General features: G+C 30.9%; 3 long non-coding RNA genes across 3 annotated transcripts; 1 reads left to right on the top strand and 2 right to left on the bottom strand.

Moving 5' to 3' along the window:
• Positions 1-24: 24 nt before the first annotated feature.
• LOC126883275 (uncharacterized) lies at positions 25-606 on the bottom strand. Its single transcript, XR_007697596.1, has 2 exons — positions 261-606; positions 25-162 (listed from the first exon to the last, which is right to left on the bottom strand). It is a non-coding gene; the product is annotated as an uncharacterized LOC126883275 (long non-coding RNA).
• Positions 607-6678: 6072 nt separating this feature from the next.
• LOC126883274 (uncharacterized) lies at positions 6679-10445 on the top strand. Its single transcript, XR_007697595.1, has 2 exons — positions 6679-6930; positions 10164-10445. It is a non-coding gene; the product is annotated as an uncharacterized LOC126883274 (long non-coding RNA).
• Positions 9260-12423, bottom strand: LOC126883276 (uncharacterized). The gene is made up of 2 exons (XR_007697597.1): positions 12388-12423; positions 9260-12326 (listed from the first exon to the last, which is right to left on the bottom strand). It is a non-coding gene; the product is annotated as an uncharacterized LOC126883276 (long non-coding RNA).
• Positions 12424-12446: the final 23 nt, after the last annotated feature.

The raw sequence follows: 12446 nt of genomic DNA, 5'->3' as shown, positions 1-12446 counted from the left end.
AATAAAGGTAAAACACAAACAACATTTGTTTCTTACTTATTTATTTATAAAATAATGTGACATTTTACATAGAAATATGAGTATTTAATTTAGATTAAATAAACGTTTACTTGTTGAACTTTTCCACCGTCTGCACACAACAGCTGAACGGAGCCATTAGACCTAACAACAAAACGCGAAATAAAGTGTGTATTTTAAAACTGTTGGATAAACAGTACCTACAATCAGAAAATGTCTACCTTACAATCAGAAAAACTTACCTTTAAAAAGGTACTCGATTACAAAATATCAAAAAACAAGACTGAATATCAGCTTTTTATGGTGACACAAACACATCACATAACACCATATAAAATAACTGAACGACAACGAACGAAAGCACACGAACACAGATTACAGATTCCACCAATCACAATGCCGACATCAGCGCCTCTGACTAAATGAAAGGAAAATAAATACGATTACATGTTTTTTATTAGAGTGAGCGGGGCATGCCACAAATGATGCTGTACTACTGTACACGCCACAAATGATGCTGCGCCACAAATGATGTACTACTGATATCAGTCAACCAATGTTTTTCAGACACGGTTAAACACAGTATAGGTTTGGTATAGGTAATAGGTATTTAGGGTCGCCCCCAATTCGCCTAAACTGTAAATGTCGGTAACACAGAAATAGTCACGAAAACGCATAATCACCAAGTCACACCAAGTTGGATACAACCCTATTCATATACACACCAACTCACATACATACTGAGAATAAATATTTATGCATAATATAATTAGAAATTGAATTAATGATGTCGTTATTATATGTATTATATCGATTAAAAAGTATAGAACATGTATTATCCCACAAATATAATATAAGAGTATAACAGTATTTTATACTTTTATGTTTGTTGGATTGTATTACAAATGGGAAGAAAAAGAGAAGATTTGATTTACCTACCTAACCTATTAAAATGATATATAATAAAAATAAAAAATAAAATATAAAGTAGTTTTTGGAAAATTAGAGTATATATATATATATATTTCTAAAATATGTGTATAACTAGCAGATGATAGATAAAATATAGGACGAAATTGTTAAAAATGGACAATTTTTACAATCCTGTTCCTTTGGAAATTGCTGAAACTACAGATTTAAACGCAGACAGCAAGTAGAAGGAGAATCAGTGCAATAATTTCTATATAAATTTCAATTTTCAAGCACCTCTAAAGTCTGCCATAAGGAACCAATTTGTTTTATGTTCCAAAAGAATACAAGCAAGACTATTGGGCACCAGGAATCTAGACTTGGAGGGAGCAGTGGAGATTGCCTGTAGTTTGGAAACTTCTGAAATGGACAGTAATTAATTAAGTTGCAATAATTCAATTCATTTTTACAATCTAATAAATCTAGATCAAATTGTATCTAAATTTGTAAATATTCACAATAAATATTTTTAATTATAATAGATTATAGGTACTATAATATACATATTCTAAAGACAGTGTGATTTATGTAAATACAATTGCAATTTTATACCCTGAATCTATCTGCTACTCTTTCAGAATAACAGCAAATTATTTGGACGAAAAATGTAAACGAGTTAGTTACCTATGTATTTTTTTTTCAAATTTTCATTCTGTATTGCGATTTTTGGAATAATTTTCTGGGGGGAAAGTAGTACGGCTGAACAGGTTTTTATATTACAAAAAAGAGCAATCAGAACTCTACTTAACTTGAAATACAGGGATTCATGTAGAGATAATTTCAAAAAACTCAACCTACTAACAATAACAGAACTCTACTTAACTTGAAATACAGGGATTCATGTAGAGATAATTTCAAAAAACTCAACCTACTAACAATAACAGGAACATACATATATGAATGCTTCCTTTTCATTTTTAGAAGTAGGCATAAATTCGCATAGTAGGCATAAACCAAACAATTTTATAAACTATATAATGTACCAATACATAGACTAACAACATCTGAGAAAACTACAGAATATAGAAAGTCTGTTCAACAGTTACTCATATACCTAGAACCATACAAAGTGGAATAATACCTTCAAGCTGACCTGCAAGGAGACTGTTATTTTTATGTTAAGTGTAGGTTGTTTCAGAAACTCTTATAAATTGTATTTTACACCATTCTCCCTACTGATATTTTTATTTTTGTATAAACTTGTGAATCCTGAGAATAAAGCTTTTTTCTATTCTGTTCAATTTATATAAAATTAATTGCAGAAATATCACTTAAACTTTATAGGGCTCGGCAGTTATGTATTGCATTTAGTTAAAGGCTGGATTAAAGCATAGATAATACTTAATAAACTAGTGACTCATTTAATTAACTATTATTTAAGATAAGTAAACATATTATTTTTGTGCAAGTAAAGGAAGATCTTATTTCGAAAAACAAAATTATTTTAATAAACAATTAGGGCATTTTATACACATTCAAAATATTTCCCTAATAACACACGGACGTCCAGTGAAAGTCCTTCACATATGTCCCTCCAACGTCCATTTTAGTATGAACAACTTTATATTTTGATCCAAATGTGGTGCTGCCAAACATACACCTAACGTCCTGAGGGGACGTTTACTGGGTGTCATTTGGACCTTCATCAGACGGCATAGTTTGGTCCAAAATGTCGCGCTAATAAACGTCTCCCGAGCTTCCTGAGAGGATGTCCACAATATAATTGGACCTTCATTGGACATCCAAGCAATACGTCTAGTAGACTTACTTCTATTAAGAATGTATTTTGGGAATAAAAATAAATTTTTAAAGGAACTTTTATTACATATTACATTAATACATTAGGTAATTAATTGATATGTAGGTATTTATTACTAACAAATGAGACAAAATCACTGTCAAAATTATATAAGAATTCAGCATTAAAATATATACAATATATTTATAAAATTAGAAATACATAAATGATTCGGTCAATGCGAAAACAATACATGTTACAATGTGTAAATTTTTCAGGAAACGTAAAAATCTTTTCATTAGTTGGATATTCCTAGATAATACTATATTTTATATAAGTATTATGGGTTATGAATGAATCTTTCTAAAAGGCAAAAAAAGTTTAAATGTTTATATGTAAATTTCATGGCGTCAAAAAGCATCGTCATTTTACCAAAAATATGGACTAAGATTGTTTTCGCAATGACTGATTCAAATACAATAAATAAATTCCTAAGGCAATTGATACATAACCTAAACAATTATGAGGTAACTGATTTGCATGCATAGTGGTCAGACCATATCATACCTGTATTTGAACCATAATTAGTTCTGCGATAAGGAACAAAGAAAAGTGAATTGTGGCACAGTGAACGGAAAGAAATATAACAAATTAGCTGAAGCATTTAGGAAGATTGGATTATCTCATTTACAAGCTTAAAAATAAATATGAAGTCAAAGTTAACTCTTCTGACAAGAAGATAATCTAGATTCAATAAATTGATCATACCAGAATAAGAATATGGCTTACACAATTTAAAAGAACAGTACATCAGAAATCTAAACAAATTAGATATTCTATATGTATCAGGACCTTTATTGGCATTAAAGACACTGTAAACATGATAGAATGTCACAAATTTTAATAGTTAAGTGTGAATATCACTATGAGTGATATTGGGACTATGACTGCTCTGGTCTGGATAGGAAAAAGAAGCATTATGGACACTGCTGAAGAAATTGGCAAAAGCATCAACAATTGATTGTGGCTCACTAAAAACAGAATCATTAACATTGAGTGTGGATAAAATGAGTTAAGACTTATACTCTCAACTGAAATTATTTTCGTCTTAGAAGTTCATATATATCCAATGCACATTGATGGTGGCACTATGTGGCTCACATGAAAACCATCCGCAAATAAAGTGTTAAACTTCATATAACATGGAATATTAAAATTATTTCTCTTACAATTAACCACATTCTAAACAGATTTTATATCGTAATTCAGTGATTCCTTAGTATTTTCTATATATAACATGTAGCAGTCCGTACTTTTTTACTTACATAAAGATCATAAGCTACAAAATTCATCATAATCGCTAACACAACATAATTCTTCTTCAATAATTCCATCAGGACTACCAAGGAGTCTCGAATCTGTTAGCCATAAATTAAGACTATAATTTTGTCTTAGGTGCTCCATGGGCCTATGCATATTTTCTATGGATTCTGCCCAATGAATGGTTTTTATATACCTAATCAACATTGTATTCACCTGCAAAGAAAAAAAATCTTTTGAGGTTTATGTACAACAATTATCAAAATCTCATTGAAAAACAGAAGCAGAATAATAATTCGACCCCTGCATAGAATGACGTTGTAACTAACATTTTTGGCGATTTTTATTTACAGTGTTCTTCTGGTACAACTTTTTATGCTCTATCTGCCAATATTATCAGTGTGGTTATTGTTTTAAATTGAGTTAGGTGAGCTAACTAAATGACCATCAACGATTATAATCCAAGTATAAAAGTTTCCTGTTGTCCTGTAGTTTAGTTGAATTATAATCGTTGATGGTCATTTAGTTAGCTCACCTAACTCAATTTATAACAGTTATAACTGCATTTATAAGAAAAAAATCCGAATGGTGTAATACCATAAATGTAAAAAATATTTGACTTATTTGTAGAACAACACAGTAACTGCAGTTGTTACAATTTTATTCGCCACGTAACTGTTGCTACAACTTTATTCGCTACTAAGTTCTGATCATTTTGTGCAGGTAGGTACTACATATGTGTCAGATAAGATCATCGTAAGTGCCCTTACAAGATTATTCTATGCACTTTATATTTATATCAAAAGCTGTAACTGCCATAATGCAAAAACCTATCCTCTTATTCTGAAAGAGTTTAACATTTATATAATTACTTCTTACACTGAAAAAATGTTACATGCAATTAAAAAAATCAAAGAAATTGCTATCTTTTTTTCTGAAGAATATCATAAATGCTGGTTACCAAGGGTATTCATTGCAGGGGTCGAATTATCAGAACAACTTCTAGGATTTTTATTCTTGTTTCTCATTTACTAAGTACTGTAATACACATATTTTAACTCACCTACAACAAGGCTTTTTAACAAACTATGTGGAGACCTGTTTCCTTTGCATATGAGACGATTTGTCCAAAAGTACTTGCTGTTAGATTTAACTTTTTTTCAAGATACCACTTTTAATGTGTAACCTGTCTATTAGTGGCTTCAGCGATGTCCCGTATTATTCGTCATCCATTTGATGCTATCCTATTAATCCTATCAGTAGACACCAAAAAACTCCATGGAATTTAATATTTCTTCAGTCACTGGGAAGTTATGACCTATCACAATCACAGCTTTTATTCTTCATACTGGCTAATATTTCCCCCCTAATGCCCATTAAGTAAATCAGAGTCAAATATCATCAATTTTTTACATGTTTCTTTAGTATAAACGTGTAGACTGTTCTGGTTCTACAGTGCGTCCATAAAGTAACGCATAAATTCATTATTTCGTAAACCGGCGACTTTAAAGAAAAATACCGAAATAGGTCGATTTTTATTTTTAATTTCCGATTTTTTGGCATATACATCATACTAGTGACGTCGTCCATCTGGGCGTGATGACGTAATAGTTTATTTTTTTAAATGAGAATAGGGGTCATGTGATAGCTCATTTGAATGGGTATTCAATTCTCTATTCCCTAATATAAACATTAACATAAGTATTTATACAAGGTGTTCAAAAACACATTTTTTTAATTAAAATAATTGAAACAAAAAGAAGAATGTATGTAATTTATCTAATTCAAAACACGTTTTAATGTTGTCAGAAAACAGGAAAAAAATTTATTTGACAAATAAATATTGTTTTTTGCTTAAATTCAATGTTAAAGCTGCCACCCACCTGCCTCTTGCCAGTTTGAACATTTCGTTCAAGCGAAAATCAATGTTTATTTGTCAAATAATTTTTTTCTGTTTACTGACAGTAGCAAAACGCATTTTGAATTAAATAAATTACATACATTCTTCTTTTTGTCTCGATTATTTTAATTAAAAAATATTTTTTTGACCACCCTGTATAAATAATTATATTAATGTTTACATTAGTGAATAGAGAATTGAATACCCTTTCAAATGAGCTATCACATGACCCCTATTCTCATTTAAAAAAAATCATCGATTACGTCATCAGGCCCAGATGGATGACGTCACTACTATGATATATATGGCAAAAAATGAGAAATTAAAAATAAAAATCGACCTGTTTTGGGAGTTTTCTTTAAAGTCGCCGGTTTACGAAATAATGAATTTATGCGTTACTTTATGGACGCACTGTATATATTATATTGTAGAATGAATATTATGTATAAATAAACACTAAAAATAAAAATTTATTTGTATTGTTTTCCAAGCTAGGCTGTCATCTGTCAATAATAGCCAATTCTGCAAATTTATAAGTGGTCTAGTCCGATTAAGGAATTAAGCTTAAAAACGAATAATTTCACCTGAGTATGTGAAATGTCAAGTATATGAGTTGGGGCTCTCGATGAAGTGACTGTATACGAGTTTGAGCGTATAGGACATGCGCGTGACGTTTGACAAGTTCAAGGTTTTAGGTGAATTGGACGGCGCCCAGGTATTTAGTCCATTCCGAAGTTGTAGTTTGTTTTGACATTTCTGTTTTATTTAACCTAACCTATGTTTTATTGTGTTGTATACAAGGAGTTGTATATTGAAATTGAATTGATTCTTGTTTCATTGAATATAGAGGAGTTGTTCTGTTGCAAGTTGTTCTAGTTTTGTTGTTTTAAAATCTGCGAAAAACTATTTATAGATAATGGTGAACTTAAACAAGAAATGGACATGCAGTTTGCTGATTACTTAATTGTGTACTCACAACACATAGGTACAGGCATTATGCAAATACATACCATTTAGAGGATACTTCATTCAAATTGGAGGACTCTGCGATATTGGGCTTCCTTAATAGTTTACCAGACGTAGACACTGTCTTTTTCTTGGTAGAAAATGACACCTGTTTCACCCTTTCTGAATTTTCTCAAGTCTCATATTTGGATCAACGTGAAATTTGTTGGCTTTCACAGCTTTAATTTGATTAACGGCTGTCATTAAAATATCTTCACTGTTGCATTTTTGACCTAATGCAATTACTTACAGTGCTGAGCAGATAGTATCTCATGTAATTTCTATCTATCCCTCGGTTTTTGATGTGTGCGTAGGTGCTGAAGACTCCAATTCTTCCCAAATATCACTGCTTGGAACTTAATTATTTAGTGTGACTCATGTAATACAAAGGTAGTGAATGTGCTGGCAAATATTTGATTGAATTAAAGATTTGATTGAATTTAATTTAATAAAATAATCAAGGCAAGTACATGAGTAGGAATGGTAGCATATTTTACATAGTATGTAGCTGACAAGATAACATACATTAAACAGTTTCTCTGTAACAGTACATATTTTTGAGTTTGTTTTATTTTTAATTATCCATTTTTTAAATTCATCATTTCCTTCCACACTTTCAATATCAAATTTATAATTTGTGGCTACAATTAATGGCAGTCAATCAATCAGTCCTTTTTCCTGAAAGCCACAAAAATGTTGACAAAATTAAATCAAAACATATTTACAAACCTTTTGTTATCTGAATTAGTCTTTCCACTTGTTTATCTCGAGTGTAGTGTGTCAAATTATGCATGCTTTTATCTAGTTGTTTCACCTTTTTATAATACTGTGCATACTCTCCAAGTACATATTTGTATTTGTTAGTAATTCCTTTCTATAACAGTAGAACCCCGACTTAGTATTCAAACTATAATTTTTACTCAGGTACTCATAAAATTTAACAGTACCAGAATCATTCTCCAGTTGGAAAATTCAACAAATCTTTTTAAAAGTTGTTAACTTCTAAAGTACTTTGTATAAATTTCAAGCACTTGTATACATACTTCCATTCTTTTTTCAACTACAGAAATTTTTGTTAGATTAGTTTTCCAGGCACAATCAATGTGCCAGGAACAAAATAATCGATTAGACACAGCTGTCACATTATCACTGCTGTCCATCCGTTATAAAAAGTTTCCATTATATCTCTCATAAACATATCTGTAGTGATATTATTAGGTAGAAATTGTAGTATTCATTCTATTTGAAATCATGTATGTCACAGCAACGCCTTCACCAATATTAGTTCCATAGGTACCATCAATACAAACAATTTTTTTTGCAAATGTCATGACAGCATAACGTTGTACATATATCATTCATAATGATAATGCAGAAATCTGAGCAATCTAAATTATGCTGACTATCCTCAGAGCCTTGAGGTCTGTAGTATAATACACTGGCTACACACTACGTTTTGCCTGAGACCATGTCTGCAGAGACTCATTTGCGCAGGTAAGAGCAGCAAGACGGTATCACATGTAAGCCTCCAAGCGCCGCCTGTACTCTCGTCAACATGCTGAAGATTTTACCTGTGCAGTTTTACTTGAAGTGTGGTCAGAAGTTCAGTCCGGCAAAAGTTTTCAAGGTGGACAGTCGAAATGAGTGATATTAGAAGCATTGCAAACCTATTCTTAATTGAAGAGTTGTACAAATTTTTGAGCTGGCATGCATTATGGAAGGTGAAAAGTAGAGAATGAAGCATACACTTTAATGATTGAAAAATTAAAAGAGGCAATATTTTATTTTTATATTTTTAGTTCATTCTAAAATAGAGAATTCTTTTAAATCATATAAATTTCTTTTACCATTTTAGTATTTAATTTTCCAATATTGGGGTACTACTGCCAAAAAAAATTTATATACTTATAATAATAGAATATAATAATTAATCAACTTATGTATTTCTGCTAAGTTCTGACACTGTTTTCTTGTGGCATATTTAATGTAGTATTATGTTCATATGGGATTGAGCCACTGTTGTAGGTGTAAAGAAAATTGCATTTCTTAATTTACTACTGATTGGTGTTTCAATTTCCACTCCGGAAGTCTTTCTACTCTCTACAAAAATTTAAGCAGAATTTTGGGCATGGATGCCAAATTTTTGTCGAAATAAAAGATGCTAATCGAATTTCTAACTGTCTAAGAAATTTCCTGCTATTTCTATTGTTGACACTTGACACACATATTTGTTGCATATTTGCGTTTGTGGAATAATCATATCTACCTGAAAAGGTATTTTGTAAGTTTCTATCAATTAAAAACCATGATTAATTTAAAAAAATTTCTTTATTAAACTATATCTACGTTCACAATATTTAGAACTTGAATTAAATTCTATAATTAAACTATATTATGAATTACACCATGGCTATTTTGTCATGGTACACTACCTTCATTATTGAAATACCATAAAAAAAGTTTATCCTTAGTTTGCTTGGCGTCTCTGGAAATACTTATATAATGTTATCTCTGCATATCAGTGAGATTAGAATCTTCTGTTCTTAAACCATTCCTATTGTCAACGTCTAAGCTTCCAATGGGAGTATAGGTTGAAGCATATTTAATTCTCAAAAAGTTATGGAGTACACAATATGTCATGACAATGATATATACAGTTTTTAGATTTAAATTAATAGTGGTATGGAAAATTCAAAATCTGTTAGCTAAAATACCAAAGGCATTTTCTACAACTCGCCTTGTCCTTGACAGGCGGTAATTGAATATTTTGCGTTCATTTGTTAATTCTCTTTGATTAAACGGTTTTAAGAAATGTGGAGCTAAGGCAAAAGCTTCAACACCAATAAACACGTCACTAAGCATTTTATCTGAACCACTGAGGCGATCAAAGACTGGAATTTGTAATGTATTTTCTTTTAATTTGTTGTAAAATATTGTTTGCTCTATAACACCTCCATCACAAATTCTCCCATTCACGCCAAATTCGTATATTATGAACTCATAATTAGCATTTACAACTGCCATCAAAACCATACTATGAAATCCTTTATAGTTATAAAAATAGGAACCTTGCCCATTTGGTAGAATACTCTGCACATATTTGCCGTCAACGGCACCGAAGCAATGGGGAAAGTTCAATCTTGCTTCAAATTCCTTTGCTATATGTTTCCATTATTCTTGTGGCTTTGGAATCTAACAAAAATATTTTTTTAGGATTTCTCTGACACAGTTTCCAGTACAGAACTGCCACAGGAATCTCCAGTGGAGTTGCAACCGCTCTCACGGACGTCCACAAATCAAGTTACAAAACTGTTACATGACTCTATTGGAGTTGCAACCGCAATTGGATAAAAGTGAAATTCGAATAATGCCAGAAAGACTATAACCGTCCAAAGTGATAGTGTGAAATTAAAATCAAATGATTACGTATAAATCATATTTATAATAATTATAAATAGTAGCTGTATTTTTTAAATAAACAGATTTGATAAGTTATATTATTTTTCTACAGTTGGTATGTTTTAATAAATATATTTTAGGACTACTGACAGTATTGTTGGTACTTTGGATCTTTTATTTATAGTAGAGGATCCAATATAATGTCGATCTGCACCGATCTGTTTAATAATGGATTAAAATTATTGGATATGTAATTTAGTATGGTAACAATTATAAAAAACAAGGGGTGCCCGATATAATTTTGTTCTGACTATAATTAACATGCATACATAATCGAAAACCTCTTATACCCGAAGGTGTCGAGGTGTACAAGCTCTCTTAAATTTTTTTCTACAAATGTACACCACTCTTTTCTGTCTCTAGCTAGTTCCTTCGGCTCACTCTATGTCTTCCCTCTTTCTTTGAGAATCTTGCTTATCCTATTGTTCCATGTTTTTCTTGGTCGTCCTGTACAGTGTATGCCAGTAGTACAGTCTCATTTACGCATTCAGTATTATTTTCTGTCATCCATGGTTGAAATTTAGCGTATTCCTTGTCATAGATACGTTTATTTGGTAATAGATTCTCAGTCGCTTTATTGGCTTTTTTTCAGAAATATCGAATTTCTCTTGCATTCTGACTTTTTTGACAATTTCACATAGAAAAACTTTGTTTATGTTAATACCAAATTGCTAACCAACATCACTTTTCTACCAACAGTACTAAATACCTGCTGCGATACAGTATTTCTTCTAATTTATTATATTATAAAATTAAAACTTTAACTGACGCAATGAACCGCTATGACATAAAATTTTATATTCACCACATACATAATTATGTAATTTATAAGCTTGTCGCCCTTAGGGTATAAACATCTATTTAATGACCTTGATACATAAATAACTGTTTAATATATAAAAAAAGTAATTTTTTAATTATTCATTAATTATAGTCAAAACAAAATTATATCGGGCACCCTTTTTTTTATAATTTGTAAACATACTAAATTACATCAAATAATTTTAATCCATTAAACAGATCGGTGCAGATGGACCTTACATCATATCTCATTAGACTATTAAAAGGCTATTAGATTAAATTAGAGGAATTAGGGATGGTGCCAAAAGAATGTGCAGATAAAATTCGATTACGAAAACGTCAAGAATTACAGAAAATTGGATGCATATGCAGTAGTCATATAATATTAAAAGTAAATAATGTCACAAATGAGGTTTCTATGACATTTCAAAACACATTATTATGGCGTGTTTTGGGCATGATATAGTGTTGAAACATATAGACCATTAGCACTAAAAACATAGGAATAAATCGACTTTTAAATACAGCACCTAGAGACTTTAAACTTTTCGTGTCTAGAGACTTAAACATGTCTATGGTCACGTCACCTTCTGGATGCACTACCTGGTGCCCAAGATCACTGCTAAGACATGTTGTCTTCTGGAGTGTGGAGGATTTTTGAGCACCGGGGGTCATTTCCACCCATTTTTCTATAGTATACCTTTTTTCTGACACCATCCTAAACACAATACAAAAAGTTGCAAATCTCTAGGTGCTGTATTTAAAAATCGATTTATTTTGTGCTAAATGCCCTGCTCTAATATTCGCATTTGGAATTACTGCTAATAATATAATAAATCCCTTTTAATGCACCAATTTAAATAAGACTCCTATTATCATTATAACAAACATCACAAATTTTAAAACAACAAAGCTAGAACAACCTTGGACAGTTTAAAAGTCTCTCTATATTCAGTAAATAAATAAAACAAAAAATCAATTCACAAGTAAGTGTAAAGGCAAAAAAGGCATAATATGCCTGTATATAATATATTATATTATTTTATGATACACATATAGGTTATGTCAGAAGGGAAATGTCAAAACAAAACTACAACTTCGGAATGGACTAAATACCTAAATTATCCCGAGGGATATAACCCAATAAAGGAAGAAGAAGAAGAAGAAGACTAAATACCTATTACCTATACTGTGTTTAGCCGCGTCTATGTTTTTCAAGGATCACCAACAAATGGG

The sequence above is a fragment of the Diabrotica virgifera genome, chromosome 4 (assembly GCF_917563875.1).
Source record: "Diabrotica virgifera virgifera chromosome 4, PGI_DIABVI_V3a".
Classification (NCBI taxonomy): domain Eukaryota; kingdom Metazoa; phylum Arthropoda; class Insecta; order Coleoptera; family Chrysomelidae; genus Diabrotica; species Diabrotica virgifera.
This window is presented reverse-complemented; position numbering and strand designations above follow the sequence as displayed.